The sequence below is a fragment of the Cucumis melo genome, chromosome 3 (assembly GCF_025177605.1).
Source record: "Cucumis melo cultivar AY chromosome 3, USDA_Cmelo_AY_1.0, whole genome shotgun sequence".
NCBI lineage: Eukaryota > Viridiplantae > Streptophyta > Magnoliopsida > Cucurbitales > Cucurbitaceae > Cucumis > Cucumis melo.
The window spans coordinates 12,594,076-12,606,860 of record NC_066859.1 but is presented as its reverse complement, the minus strand read 5'-3'; the positions used below and the strand labels follow the sequence as shown (position 1 = coordinate 12,606,860).

Below are 12,785 nucleotides of genomic sequence, written 5' to 3'. Positions count from 1 at the left end.
ACTTTGGTTTCCACCAACAAAAATCTCGCTGAGAGAATAAGCAGGTTTCCAAGTGGTAGTGTCTCCAAATTTGGTGATTTGTAGATCCAGAATCGTTAACGAATATAAGTCTTCTCTGTAATTCTCTATAATTTAATTTTAGAAGCATGCTTAGCCTAATAAGTAAATTAGTTTTTACCAATGTACTAGTATTTTTAGGTTCCTAAATTAGTTTGAGTTATGGTCTCTGTTATTTATTTCGATGCGTAGGGCTCTCATTCCTTCATATACCAACAATGTTGCAAAGGCCTTGCAATAAGGATAATACAAGAAGAGATTTCTATTAGTAAAACACGTTTTGTGAAAAGACTATGGGATGAAAACACCTTCACACGAAGAGAGTTGCGTGGTGAATAGTTAGGCAAGTTGAGCTACTTAACCTAGAAATAGTGATGTAACCCAGATGTCAGTGGTGTGACTCGACCGCCCAATCTAAATTCAGGATAAGAAGTTGACAGAGGCACGTGGCGATTTAAGATTTTACCATTTCTTGCCGCTGGCAAGGGAAATCATTCTAGCATGTAAAAACTCATTGGAGAGATCTGTAAATAAAGGAATTTGGGCTAGTTGAAGTTGTTTTTACCCTTAATTTATTACGAAAGAACTAGGGAAGTATCCACAGATTCAAAATGTGGAACAAGCTCATTTCAAGCAAGGATTTTGAGAAGTGTAAAGGAGACTTTTGGTCGAGAAATCTAGCTTAAGAGGTAGTCGATGGTGATTGTGATTGGTTATTCTTATTAAAAAGAATTTCTCAAATTTATTCAAATCCATAAAGCTAGTTATAAGAAAAAACCATGATGACATGAAGTTCCTCTTGCTTTCAAATTTTCAACATGCATGAAACGTGAACGAACGGACAAAGAAAAAAAAGAATAAGGAAATAAGACTACTTATGTGGAATAGTGCGCGAACTTCTAACAGAAAGAAAAGTTTTGAAAGCCAATTCCTTTGAACCTTATGTGATAAATGTGTCATAACATGTGATACGTGACCTATGTTATTTATGACGTTGGCATCATTTGGAAGGTGGAAAGAAAGAAAACTAAGTTAGGACGGTTCAAAAGTTATGGATGTTAAGTTGAAAAGTGGAAAATTTACCTAAGTCCACATATAGGCATTTTAGACTCGCTAGGCATTTTGAGGCTTGGTGGGTGGCCAAAAAAATGTAAATAACCTTTAAGAGGTTATTAGGTGAGATGGCATGACTATGCGGTTAAGGCTTGTCTACATAAGTTAGTTAGGCGATGGAGGAGCATCACTAGGTGTTTTGCCTAAAGAGCCATGAGGCTGGTGTGAGATCTTGATCATGTACTACCTATGCGATAAAGTTCATGCGATAAGAATGGATTGTGAAGAAACTGTCATTAAAAAGTAAATTGCATTTTGTCAGAAGATTACACGATGTAAGGTGTTTGATGGAAAGATGTGATGCGACGAACTATTAGGTGATGAGATCACTTGACCGACAAGTAGTGACGCGGCCCTTGTGTCAGTAGGCTGGTGATTGATTCGACCTTATCCCCCAATTTAAATTCAGAATATGGAATCGATAGAGACACGTGGTGTCCTGGGATTTGACCAGTTCTCACCGTCTGCAGAGCTAATCAGTTAGGCATGGATATCCTCGTTGAAAAATTCTATTAATAAGAGGGAAGTCCAATCATTTTGAACTATTGTTGCTTTGCATGAACTAAATTTTTTTTAGAGAGCTCCTAATGCATTATGGAGATTTTTATCAAGTTTGAACAGTTAGCTAAAAAGTACAAAGGAGCTCATAAATAGCAATTGCTATTGTAATTATGAGTAGTTCTTATTATAAAATGTTTCCAAAAGAAAAGGATTTCTAAACTGTGCTTGAATCCTTATATATATATATGTTTTTATTAAGACCACGAACCACATAATTTCCCTTATGCATTCCAAATTCTTAAAATGCGTACAACTTATAAATATATTGAACGTATTATGAACTGAAATGATGATTTCTGAAGAATGAATGAGACTTGATAAAGTTTGAAATGAGGTGATCTTTTGTACCCTATGCAATGTGATGCCTTATCCTAACTATTTGATATGGGATAAGACGCTCTGTTCTTGTTGGGTGTTTTGGAATAGAATGTCGTACTCATGTTGTGTGATCTTGAGTCGGATGCCTCATACTTGCTATTTGATCTAGTATGGGATTCCCTTTCCTTGCCATGTGATCTACCATTGGAAGACGCGTTATGTGTGATGGAATTGATGGAAACTTATTGAAGGTTGTGAGACTACTTCACATTGTTGTAGCTCGATGAAAGAGTGTGGTAAACGCTTCAGATGAGGAAGGGTATAAAGATGTAATTAACTATACATAACGATTTTGCATTATGATGATATGATGAGTTTGATAAAATGTGTTTGATATGTGGTATGAACTTTTATGCATGATTTACAAAGAAATGACGTTCATATGATTTATGAGGGTTTGCTAATGATATTTGAATTTTTTTAAATTGCCCAATGCATTGAAATGATTGGTTTTAGTCTTAATGTTTTACTATTGAAACTCATATTATTTGTATCGCATGATTTGGCGAAATAAAATAATGCGTTAGGGGACTTTTGGCCCACAATCTGTTTATACAAGTCGTAAATATAAACGTATAATAGTAAGAATAAGTTTCTCAAATATTCAGCATGTACGTCATTAAAATCTAGCAAGGTATATCAAGTATATCAAAACATTTGGACTAACATGACAAATCTACGTTGTGTAGGACACGCCCAGTGTCACAATCGTAACTTTCAAACACGATTGTGCGGCACTTGTTCTGCTCAGTCAACAAGTCAGCCGTTCAATATTCGAAACCCACAGACAAACTCGCAGTATAATGTAGCCTCCCTCCACGTTCTTGGGAAAATGTTTTTATAAAATGCGAGAGAGAAAGTAAATAGTTGAAAACATCATAAAGAAAGCATTGATGACTGTTAGTTGTAAAAAGAATAGCTTAGCTTGCAAAGAGTGCGACAAGGCTTGGGCGGGGGTCGGACTACTCATGTACCCCCATATAGTACATATTGAGATTTTTGGCCTTGGCAGGCTTACATATGAAAAAGCCGAAATGTCACACTGTGGCTTGACGACACGAAAACGAAAGAATTAACCTAGACTACTTTCAAGACATAAAGATAAAACAATTTAGGGGTATTCGGGCATACGACCATAGGTAAATAATATCTTGGACAAATATGCCCTTGACACCCAGTACAACCAACGTTTACAAGCTCTACGATGTAGTAGGGTCTACCCAGCACTCCTATCGTCTTTGTTGTAGTGGGACCCGCCCAGCACTAACGACAACATCGTTGTTACAGAGTACACTCAACGTCAACCAGAAATCTAACCTATGTGCACACGGTACCATATAGCCTCACACTCAACATCTCAGTCATGTAGTTAAAGAAAGCATCAGAAAATCATAGAAAATATTAAAACATGCCTGCTATCTTTATCTTTCGTAAAGCTGTAGCTTACTTAGATTGTTCGTGAAAACTGTAGTTCTTAAAACGAACTTGCTAACTCATGCTTTGCTAGAAACACTGTGCTTCAAATACTTTTTAGACATTCGATATTCACGTGCTAGTATAAATTTTCATTAAAAAATCTTGTCTCGAAACTCATACTTGAAAATAGGCATGGAATTCAAATGATTTTCATAGCTTCGTAAATAAACGTGTAAAGCTATCAATCATATATAATAATTATTGAAAATATTTTCAAAATTGGTTTTGTCACTTACTGTCTTGAGCTAGATCCTTGGTCTGTAAGCTCGATTTAATTCTTCTCGACTTGTCAAGAACCAAATCGAGTATTAGAACCCTAAATATTCTGGTTTTCTAAAGATAGACTTAAAATGTCGTACTAAAGATGACCCTCACGAAATCAAAGCTTAAGAAATAAAATCCTATTTGAACAACTCTGTGCATTTTCCAGATTTATAACATAAACTTCAAATCACCATAACACCCTCAATTCTTAACCAAAATGAGGGTTCTTTATGTAAAAATATTTATTTTGATGTCCTCTATAATTTACCTGAAGATATATAACCCAAATTCTCAGTCGAAAAGTTCATAAATACGACAAAACAAAACCACTCCAAAATCGCGCACTCTACAGACCTACAACTTGTCCCTGTAATTTAATATATTTCTAGTCATAATTGGCTCTCCACATATTCATAAACATTATAGGAAATTGAACAAGCTTTCCAACAATATCGATTATAGGTTTTAGCTCAAGATATATACACCAAAAAATTCAAGAAACCAGAGGATATCTAATTTCGCATGGAAAACACCTGCTCTGCCTTCCTTGTCAAATATCACCCAATTAACAACAAATGGACTCAAACATCCTTCACAAAAAGTGTTAAAAAATGAACATTATTTCAGGACATTTAAATCTCACCTCTTAGTTCTTCAGAAGAAGTTCAAACTGAATAAAAAACCATAAGTGTGCAGAGTGGGTTAAAATCTTCCATAATTGAAACTTTCTTTGAGTTTTTTCCCATCTTCTTCAACCTTAGAACTAAGAAATCTTCTTCTTCTTCCTTAGGTTCTCTCCAATGCTTCTCTCAAAAGAAAGCTCTAAAATTTGGATGAAAATGGTGAGGAGTTGCTTGGCGGTGGAGGGAAAGAGAAGAAAAAAAATGGAATTCCCTTTTCTCTTTTCCTCTTTCTTCCATTTTTATCCTTTCTTTTTCTCTTTTTTTTTAATAAAACATTTAATTATATAAAAATATAATACAATTAATTTTCATTTTCATTTATTCCTTTTATATTTTTTAAAAAATCCATAGAGAATCTCGGATTTACAACTTACCTTCCATTAGAAAATTTTATCCTCGAAATTTAGATGTTCTTAACAGATAAGTGTCTGGTATCTCTTCTTCATCTGATCTTTTGGTTCCCAAGTTGCCTCCTCCACTTCATGATGTCTCCACAAAACCTTTACGAAATGCTTCTTTATCATAACTCAAATCTTCTTTCAACTCAACTGGTTGCTCTCGCAACACATGTAATGGATCTAGTATATAATTCCTTAACATGGATACATGAAAAAACATCATGTATTTGAGTAAGTTCTATTGGCAATTTAAGTCTATAAGCTACTTGTCCCACTCGTTCTATTATCTATTAAGGCCTAATATACCTAGGACTTAACTTACCTTTCCTTCCAAAATGAATAACACCTATCCATGGAAGGATGTTGTGTATTCTTCAAATTATACTAACGTTTATGGGACTATTAAGCTTTTAAATAGACATGTCATGAACAACATGAAGGATGTACATGCTTCGCATCCCAATGAACGAGCTAATATTTGAAAGTGACAAGTTTGTTTACGTAGCTTGTGAAGACTTGTTGCATTACTGCGGCATGGTTGAAATCAGCTATATGTGTATACTAGCATACATTACGAAGTATAAGACAACTTTTACTCATCTTTATCTCCAATACCATTGTTGTAGTTATTTTGTTCATATTTTAACTGTGGTTGCTTTTACTTAGATATCTTTGGGATGAATATGACTGTACAAGGAAGTTTTTTGTCATTGACCAATCAAAAATATCGTCACATATCAAGGATCATGATCTTCGATCTAGAAATTTATCCAACTAGTTAGAAGCAGCTAACTTGGAACAAATAGTGCTAATTCCATATAATATCGGGTAAATAAAGAAGAGGAACACATTAATTTTTTTCCATTGAGCTTAAATGTGTACTCACATTGAAGATGATGCTTATTGTAGTTTTCATTGGATGTTGCATGTCATTGATCTTTGAGAAAATTGTGTTGATGTCTTGGACTCTCTTCGGAGTAAAGTCAATTAAGACATTCATGGAGTCATAAATGTGTAAGTGTATTCACTATATTACTTCTTATTTCACTTTATTGTCTTATAATGTTTCAAAATATTTAGAGGCCGATTGAAGACATGCCAAGCGAAACACGATCTACAACGCTATCAATCAACTCTAAAATGGAGACCTGTAAAGGTAATTTGCATTTACACATAGTTATTTTCTATGAAACATAAGATTAATTTGTATTCAATTTATTTACATGCAGTGTCCTCGTCAATTGGATTCTGTAGGGTATGGGTACTATGTGCAAAAGTACATACATGAGATGTGCACAATCTAGTACTTCTATTACTAGCCTTGTAAGTTTCTACTTTCACATTTTATATATTACAATTTATGATCTAAACTAATAATTTCCATATCTTTCTCTCTATGTGTAGTTCAATACCAAAAGTGCATATAGGCAAGAGGAGATTGACGAGATTCGAACCAAATGGGCAGGTTTTGTTGGCATATTTGTGTAAGCTTTCAAATGTTTTTTTTTTGGTTGAGTTATGTTAGTAGTTGATTTTTGTAAATGCTTCAGTTTTGGGTTTTTCTGCTTAAAGTTTCTAATTAAGTTTTTGTAGGGACAGGCAGTCCTATAGTTTTAGGAAAGGCAGGCGATCCTGTAGTAATAGTTGTTTGTTAGATAGTTTGTATATATACTTTAGTTAGTGGAGGAAAGTTCTGTTGTACGTATACATTTGTTATTAATCATGATCTTATATATTTTTAGATTTTGAGCTTTCACTTACAGTTGTTGTATATAGTGTGTTTATTCAAATATATTTTTATATATGGGTGTTGGATGATTGTATTTGTTGTAGTACTATATGGAAGTGTGGAAAGGTATACTGGTATTTTAGCTGTTGGATGATCGTATTTGTTGTACTACTATATGGAAGTGTGGAAAAGTGTGCTGGTATTTTAGGTGTTGGATCTTATGCATTTTAGGTGTTTTGTCACACCCCCTCCCAGACTACCTGCTAGCTTAAATCGAAAGACAACGTGAAGCCGATCAACAATGCTTTTTTCTATCGATATTTGTGGACTATGCCGTATTCTTTAACATGATAAACTTGTTAATCTAGTATATAAAATATTATACATGCAACACAACACAGCGAAACTTAGACTAATCATATACATACATGAAGTGTAGCCCCAAAATAACTGATTTCGCAAGTAAACCTAGAGACACCTTAACCAAAATATAACCAACAAAGGTTTACACAACAGCAGCTCCTAAAGCTTACACAAACTGTAAAGTATCTATATCATATAAAGTTATATACATCATAACACAATAGACTCTATGCACAACTCTAACCACATACTGGCAATCATTATTGGAGCTTCAGCAGACTAAGGCAGTCTATCAAGCACCGGAAACTCGATCTCTACCTGAAAAGTGGGTAAAACATTTTGGAAGGGTAAGCTATAAAGCCCAGTGAGTGACAATACTTTAAAACTGTAAATCAGAACTCATGATAATCTTTGAAAACTTATAATATAAAAAGCAAAGAGTTAACTGTAAATATTTTTTAAAAATGGCTCCTTCAAACATTCAATACGTATATCTATAAAATCTAGCAAGACATTTCCTGTTTATAAACTATTTAACTAACATGACTTCGTTACGTTGTGTAGGGCACACTCATTACAACTAACGTTTATTAGTTCTAAGATGTAGTAGGGCTCGCCCAGCACTCCCATCATCTTTGTCGTAGTGGGGCTCGCCGAACACTCATGAAAGCATCGTTGTAACAGAGTACACTCAATGTCAATAACAGAACGTAATATGTGCGCACACAGTATCCTTTAGCCTCAGGCTTAAGATCTCAGTCATGTAGTCAATGGAAATATTATAAAGCATATAAAAACATTAAACATGTATGTTTATTTTAACCTTGCATAAACTCAAAATTACTCAGCTTGTTTGTGAAAAAACCGAAAATCTTAAATTAATTATTGTTTAAACCATGCTTTGCTTAAACAAATGTCATTTCAACTGCTTTTCAAAACTCATCAGTAATGTGCTAACATGTGGATTCCATTATGAAATCTAAGCTCAAAACTCATACTCGAAACCTAAACATAGAAATTATATATCATTTATAAACTCGTAGTCAAGCACGTTAAACATTTACTTATAATAAACCGTTTTTTAAAAAAGAATCGTTTTCAAAACTTGTTTTTGTCACTCACAGTCTTAGACTAGTTCTCCGATGTGTAAACCCGACCTATTTTCTCTTAGCCTTTCAAACAACCAAAACTGAGTATTAGAAACCTAAATATTATGATCTTCAAATGTTATGCTTGACATGACTCACTAAAGATGATGCTTAAGAAGTCTAACTTTTAGAAATAAAACCATATTCCACACATTTCTCAAAAAATTCCAGATTCGCAGCATAAAATTCAAATGATCATAACTCTTCAATACTTAACCAAAATGAGAGTTCTTTATGTCAAAATATTAATATTGGGGTCCTCTATAACTTACGTCAAGACATGTAAATTTGATTCATTGTGTATAATCTCAGACATCACTCGAAACAAACCACTCCAACAATCGCGTACACCACGACCCCTTTAACTTATCCCTACAATTTAACTTATTTTTAGTCATTTCTGGTTCACGATTTCTTCATGAACATTGGAATAAATTGAATAAGCTTTCCAACCATACCAAATAAAGATCCTAACTCCACCAGTACACCCTGCAATACTAACAAAACCAGAGATCTCCTGATTTCGCGTGAAAACAATCTTTCATGTTTTCTTTGTCAAAATTCACCCAACGAACATCAGAATTTGCTCAAGCTTTCTTCATAAAATTTGTTGGAAAATAAATTAGCTTTTATATTCATTGTATATAGCTCGAAATCAATAAAGAACCAAAGATGTGCTTAATGAACTATAGAGAAGTTTGTCTTGCAAACTCCTTGTCTTCTTTAACATACATCTTTTGAACTTCTTCTTCTTCATTTCTCAGCCTTTTACCCTTTAAACGCCCTCTGAAATTTGGTGAAAAAATGGTGAAAAAAATGGGAAAGAACGGAATGAAAGAAGCTTGGCGGTGTAGGGAAAGAGAAGAAGAAAAAGAAAAATGGAATTTCTGTTTTCTCTACTCTTTTTTCTTCTTTTATATCCTTTATTTTCTCTTCTTTTTTTTTTTTTTATAAAAACCATTAATTATATATAAAAAATTATATACTTAATTTCCAGTTTCTTTTATTTCTTTCATATTTATTTTAAAATATCCCAAGAAAATATCGGGTTTACATGTTTATTAATGGTTTGCCATGGAAGGCAATATTCGTTGTTTGATATGTGTGACTATTTATAGGTGGATATATTGGAAGACTTGGAGTAATTGGTCTTATGGTATTGAATATAGTTGTGTTTATTGATATGTGATTATATGTAAGTGTTGGATGATGCGTATTTGTTGTAGTTTTATATGGAAGTGTGGAAAAGTGTATGCTTGAATTTTAGTTGTTGGATCTTGTGCATTGTATGTGTTTATTATTGGTTGCCATGGAGGACAACATGTGTTGTTGATATGTGATTATATATAGGTGGATATATTGGAAGATTTGGAGTACTTGGTCTTATGGTGTTGAATATAGTTATGTTTATTGATATGTGATTATATGCAGGTGTTTGATGATGCGTATTTCTTGTAGTTTTATATGGAAGTGTGGAAAAGTGTATGTTGGAATTTTAGGTGCTGGATCTTGTGCATTGTATGTGTTTATTATTGGTTGCCATGGATGACAACATGCATTGTTTGATATGTGTGATTATATATACCAAGATATATTGGAAGATTTTGAGTAGTTGGCCTTATGGTATTGAATATAGTTGTATTTATTGATATGTGATTATATGTAGGTGTTGGATGATGCGTATTTGTTGTAGTTTTATATGGAAGTGTGGAAAAGTGTACGCTTGAATTTAAGTGTTCGATCTTGTGCATTGTATGTGTTTATTATTGGTTGCCATGGAGGAGAACATGCGTTGTTTGATATGTGATTATGTATAGGTGGATATATTGGAAGATTTGGAGTGGTTGGTCTTATGGTGTTGAATATTGTTGTGTTTATTGATATGTGATTATATGTAGGTGTTGGATGATGTGTATTTGTTGTAGTTCTATATGGAAGTGTCGAAAAGTGGATGCTAGAATTTCAGGTATTCTTGTGTGCATTATAGGTGAAATGGTTATAAGGTTTGTCATTGAGTAGTAGGCATTCTATAGCTAGCGTACAGGCAATTTTTTTATTTTTTACAATATACGATGATGAACATTTACAACCATAATTCAAGACAAAGAATGTCGATTTTGCCGTCATAAAAAATGGACAATAATGAAACAATTTAATAAATGTGAATTAAATTAATTAAAGAAAAGAAAGAAAAGAAAGAAAAGAAAGGACAAAAAGAAGAAAAGGAGAAGAAAATTTCATTTTCTCTTTTCTTCTTCTTCTTCTCTTCCCTTCACCGCCAAGATTTTGAAGACATCCAAGTTCCCTTTATTTTTTTTTTCTTTTTCCTTCTTCAATTTGCAGAGAACTTCTAAGAGAGAGTTTGGAAGAAGAAGAGAAATTTTACTAGAATTTTTAGGTTGAACAAGAGGAGGAGAACTCAAGCAAAGTGTATCAATGGCTGAATTTTAGTTCATTCTGCACATCACTGGTTTTTAATTCGGTTTGAACTCTTCAAAAGCAATTCAGAGGTGAGATTTACATTTACTGAAAGTTAACTCATTTTTAAACAAACTTTATGAAGAACGTTGGAGCAAATTCGGATATTCATTTGGTGCTTTTTGATGAAGAATACAGGGCAGTTGGTTTTCACTCGAAATCAGGAGGTCTCTGGTTTTTCTTGTATTTCAGAGTGTATCGGTGTAGTTAGAATCTCTATTTGGTATGGTTGGAAAGCTTATGCAATTTACTACAACTTTCATGAAGAAATTGTAAACCAAAAACGACTAAAAATTCGTTAAATTGTAGGAACAAGTTAAAGAGGTCGTGTGCACGCGATTCTGGAAGTGGTTCTGTTTTGAGGTTTATATGTGTTTATGCACGGGGAATCAGATTTATATGTCGTCGGGTAAGTTTTAGAGAACCTCAAAATGAAGAGTTTGATATAAAGAACACTCATTTTGGTTAAGTATTGAGTAAGTTATAGTCCTTTGAAGTTTATGTTAGAAATCTGGAAATTTTAGAGAATTGTTGAAATAGGATTTTTTTTCTTAAGCTTTGTTTTCGTGAGCGTCATCTTTGGTGCGACATGTTATGTATATCTTTAGGAAACCAGAATGTTTAGGGTTTTCATACTCGGTTGGGTTGTTTGCAGGCCGAGAAGAATTAAACCGAGCTTATAGACCAAGGATCTAGCCCAAGACTGTGAGTGACAAAACCAACTTTGAAATATTTTCCATAACTGTTATTATGATTGAATGCGATAAATGTTTATTTACGAAGCCATGAAAGGTATTTGAATTTCATGACTATTTTCAAGTATACATTTGGAGACTAGATTTCTTAAAGAAATTTATGCTAGCACGTAGATATTAAATGTTTGGAAAGTATTTAAACCACAATATTTTAAGCAAAGCATGAATTAGTATGAAGTTTTGTTTTAAGAACTACAATTTTCCAGGAAAGAGCTGAGTAAAGTTCGAGCTTTGTGTAAAATTTATAAGCAGGCATGTTTTAATATTTTATGATGATTTATGAAATTTTCATTAACTACATGACTGAGATCTTGAGCCTGAGGCTAGAGATTACCGTGTGCACACTGGTTAGATTTCATTGTTGATGTTGAGTGTACTCCGTAACAACGATGCTGTCGTGAGTGCTGGGCGGGCCCCACTACGACAAAGACGATGGGAGTGCTGGGCGGGCCCCACTACATCGTAGTGCTTGTAAACGTTGTTGTACTAGGTGTACCCTACACAACGTAGATTCGTCATGTTAGTTAAAATGCTTCGATATACTTGATATGCCTTGCTAGATTTCAATTATGAACATGCTGAGTATTTAAGGAAGCTATTCTTACTATTACACATTTACATTTACGACTTGTATAAACAGATTTATATGTGTAAAGTTTTCACGTGCTCTTATCTTTAAATTCATAGTTTTAAATCGAGTCACTCACTGAGCTTCATAGCTCACCCTTTCCAAAATGTTTTACCCATTTTCCAGGTAGAGATCGACTTCCCGGTGCCTGATAGACTGCCTTAGTCTGCGGAAGCTTCATTATCGATTGCCAGTACGTGTGTTGAGTTGGGCATAAAGTCTGTTGTGTTGTGATGTATTCACACCCTTTTATGTTATAAATACTCCACAGTTTGTATAAGCTTTAGGAGCTGTAGTTGTGTAAATTTTGTTGGTTATATTTTGATTAAGGTGTCTTTAGGTTTACTCGTGAAATCGGTAAATTTTGAGGTACACTTCATGTATGTGTTTGACTAGCCTAGGATCCGCTGTGTTTTGTGGCATGTACAATAGTTTATATACTAGATTGACAAGTTCATCACATGAAAGTTTTAAGCAGAGTCGACAGATACAGGTACAGAAAAGCGTTGTTCGTCGGCTTCACGCCATCTTTCGGTCTAAGGTAGCAGGTAGTCCGGGAGGGGGTGTGACATTCTAGCAGTAACAACACGCTCCCCAAGCGACGAAACTCCTAAATGGTCAGGAAACCACAATTTAATAATTTAACCTTCAAAGAATTTAGGTCTAAAAACACACTTGAAGTGACTTACCCAAGATCAAGGCAGGACTCGGTTTGGACTTAGTTGGACAAATCCCCAGCTCGGCTTCCAATTAA

General features: G+C 34.0%; 1 long non-coding RNA gene across 2 annotated transcripts; it reads left to right on the top strand.

Annotated features, from left to right (window-relative positions):
* Nucleotides 1-10,442: 10,442 nt before the first annotated feature.
* On the top strand, nt 10,443-12,149 carry LOC127148572 (uncharacterized). 2 transcript variants are annotated; one of them, XR_007819662.1, is made up of 4 exons: nt 10,443-10,680; nt 10,787-10,871; nt 10,958-11,057; nt 11,304-12,149. It is a non-coding gene; the product is annotated as an uncharacterized LOC127148572 (long non-coding RNA). The 2 variants fall into 2 exon arrangements; XR_007819663.1 differs by having other exon boundaries at nt 10,780-10,871.
* The last annotated feature ends 636 nt before the right edge of the window (nt 12,150-12,785 follow it).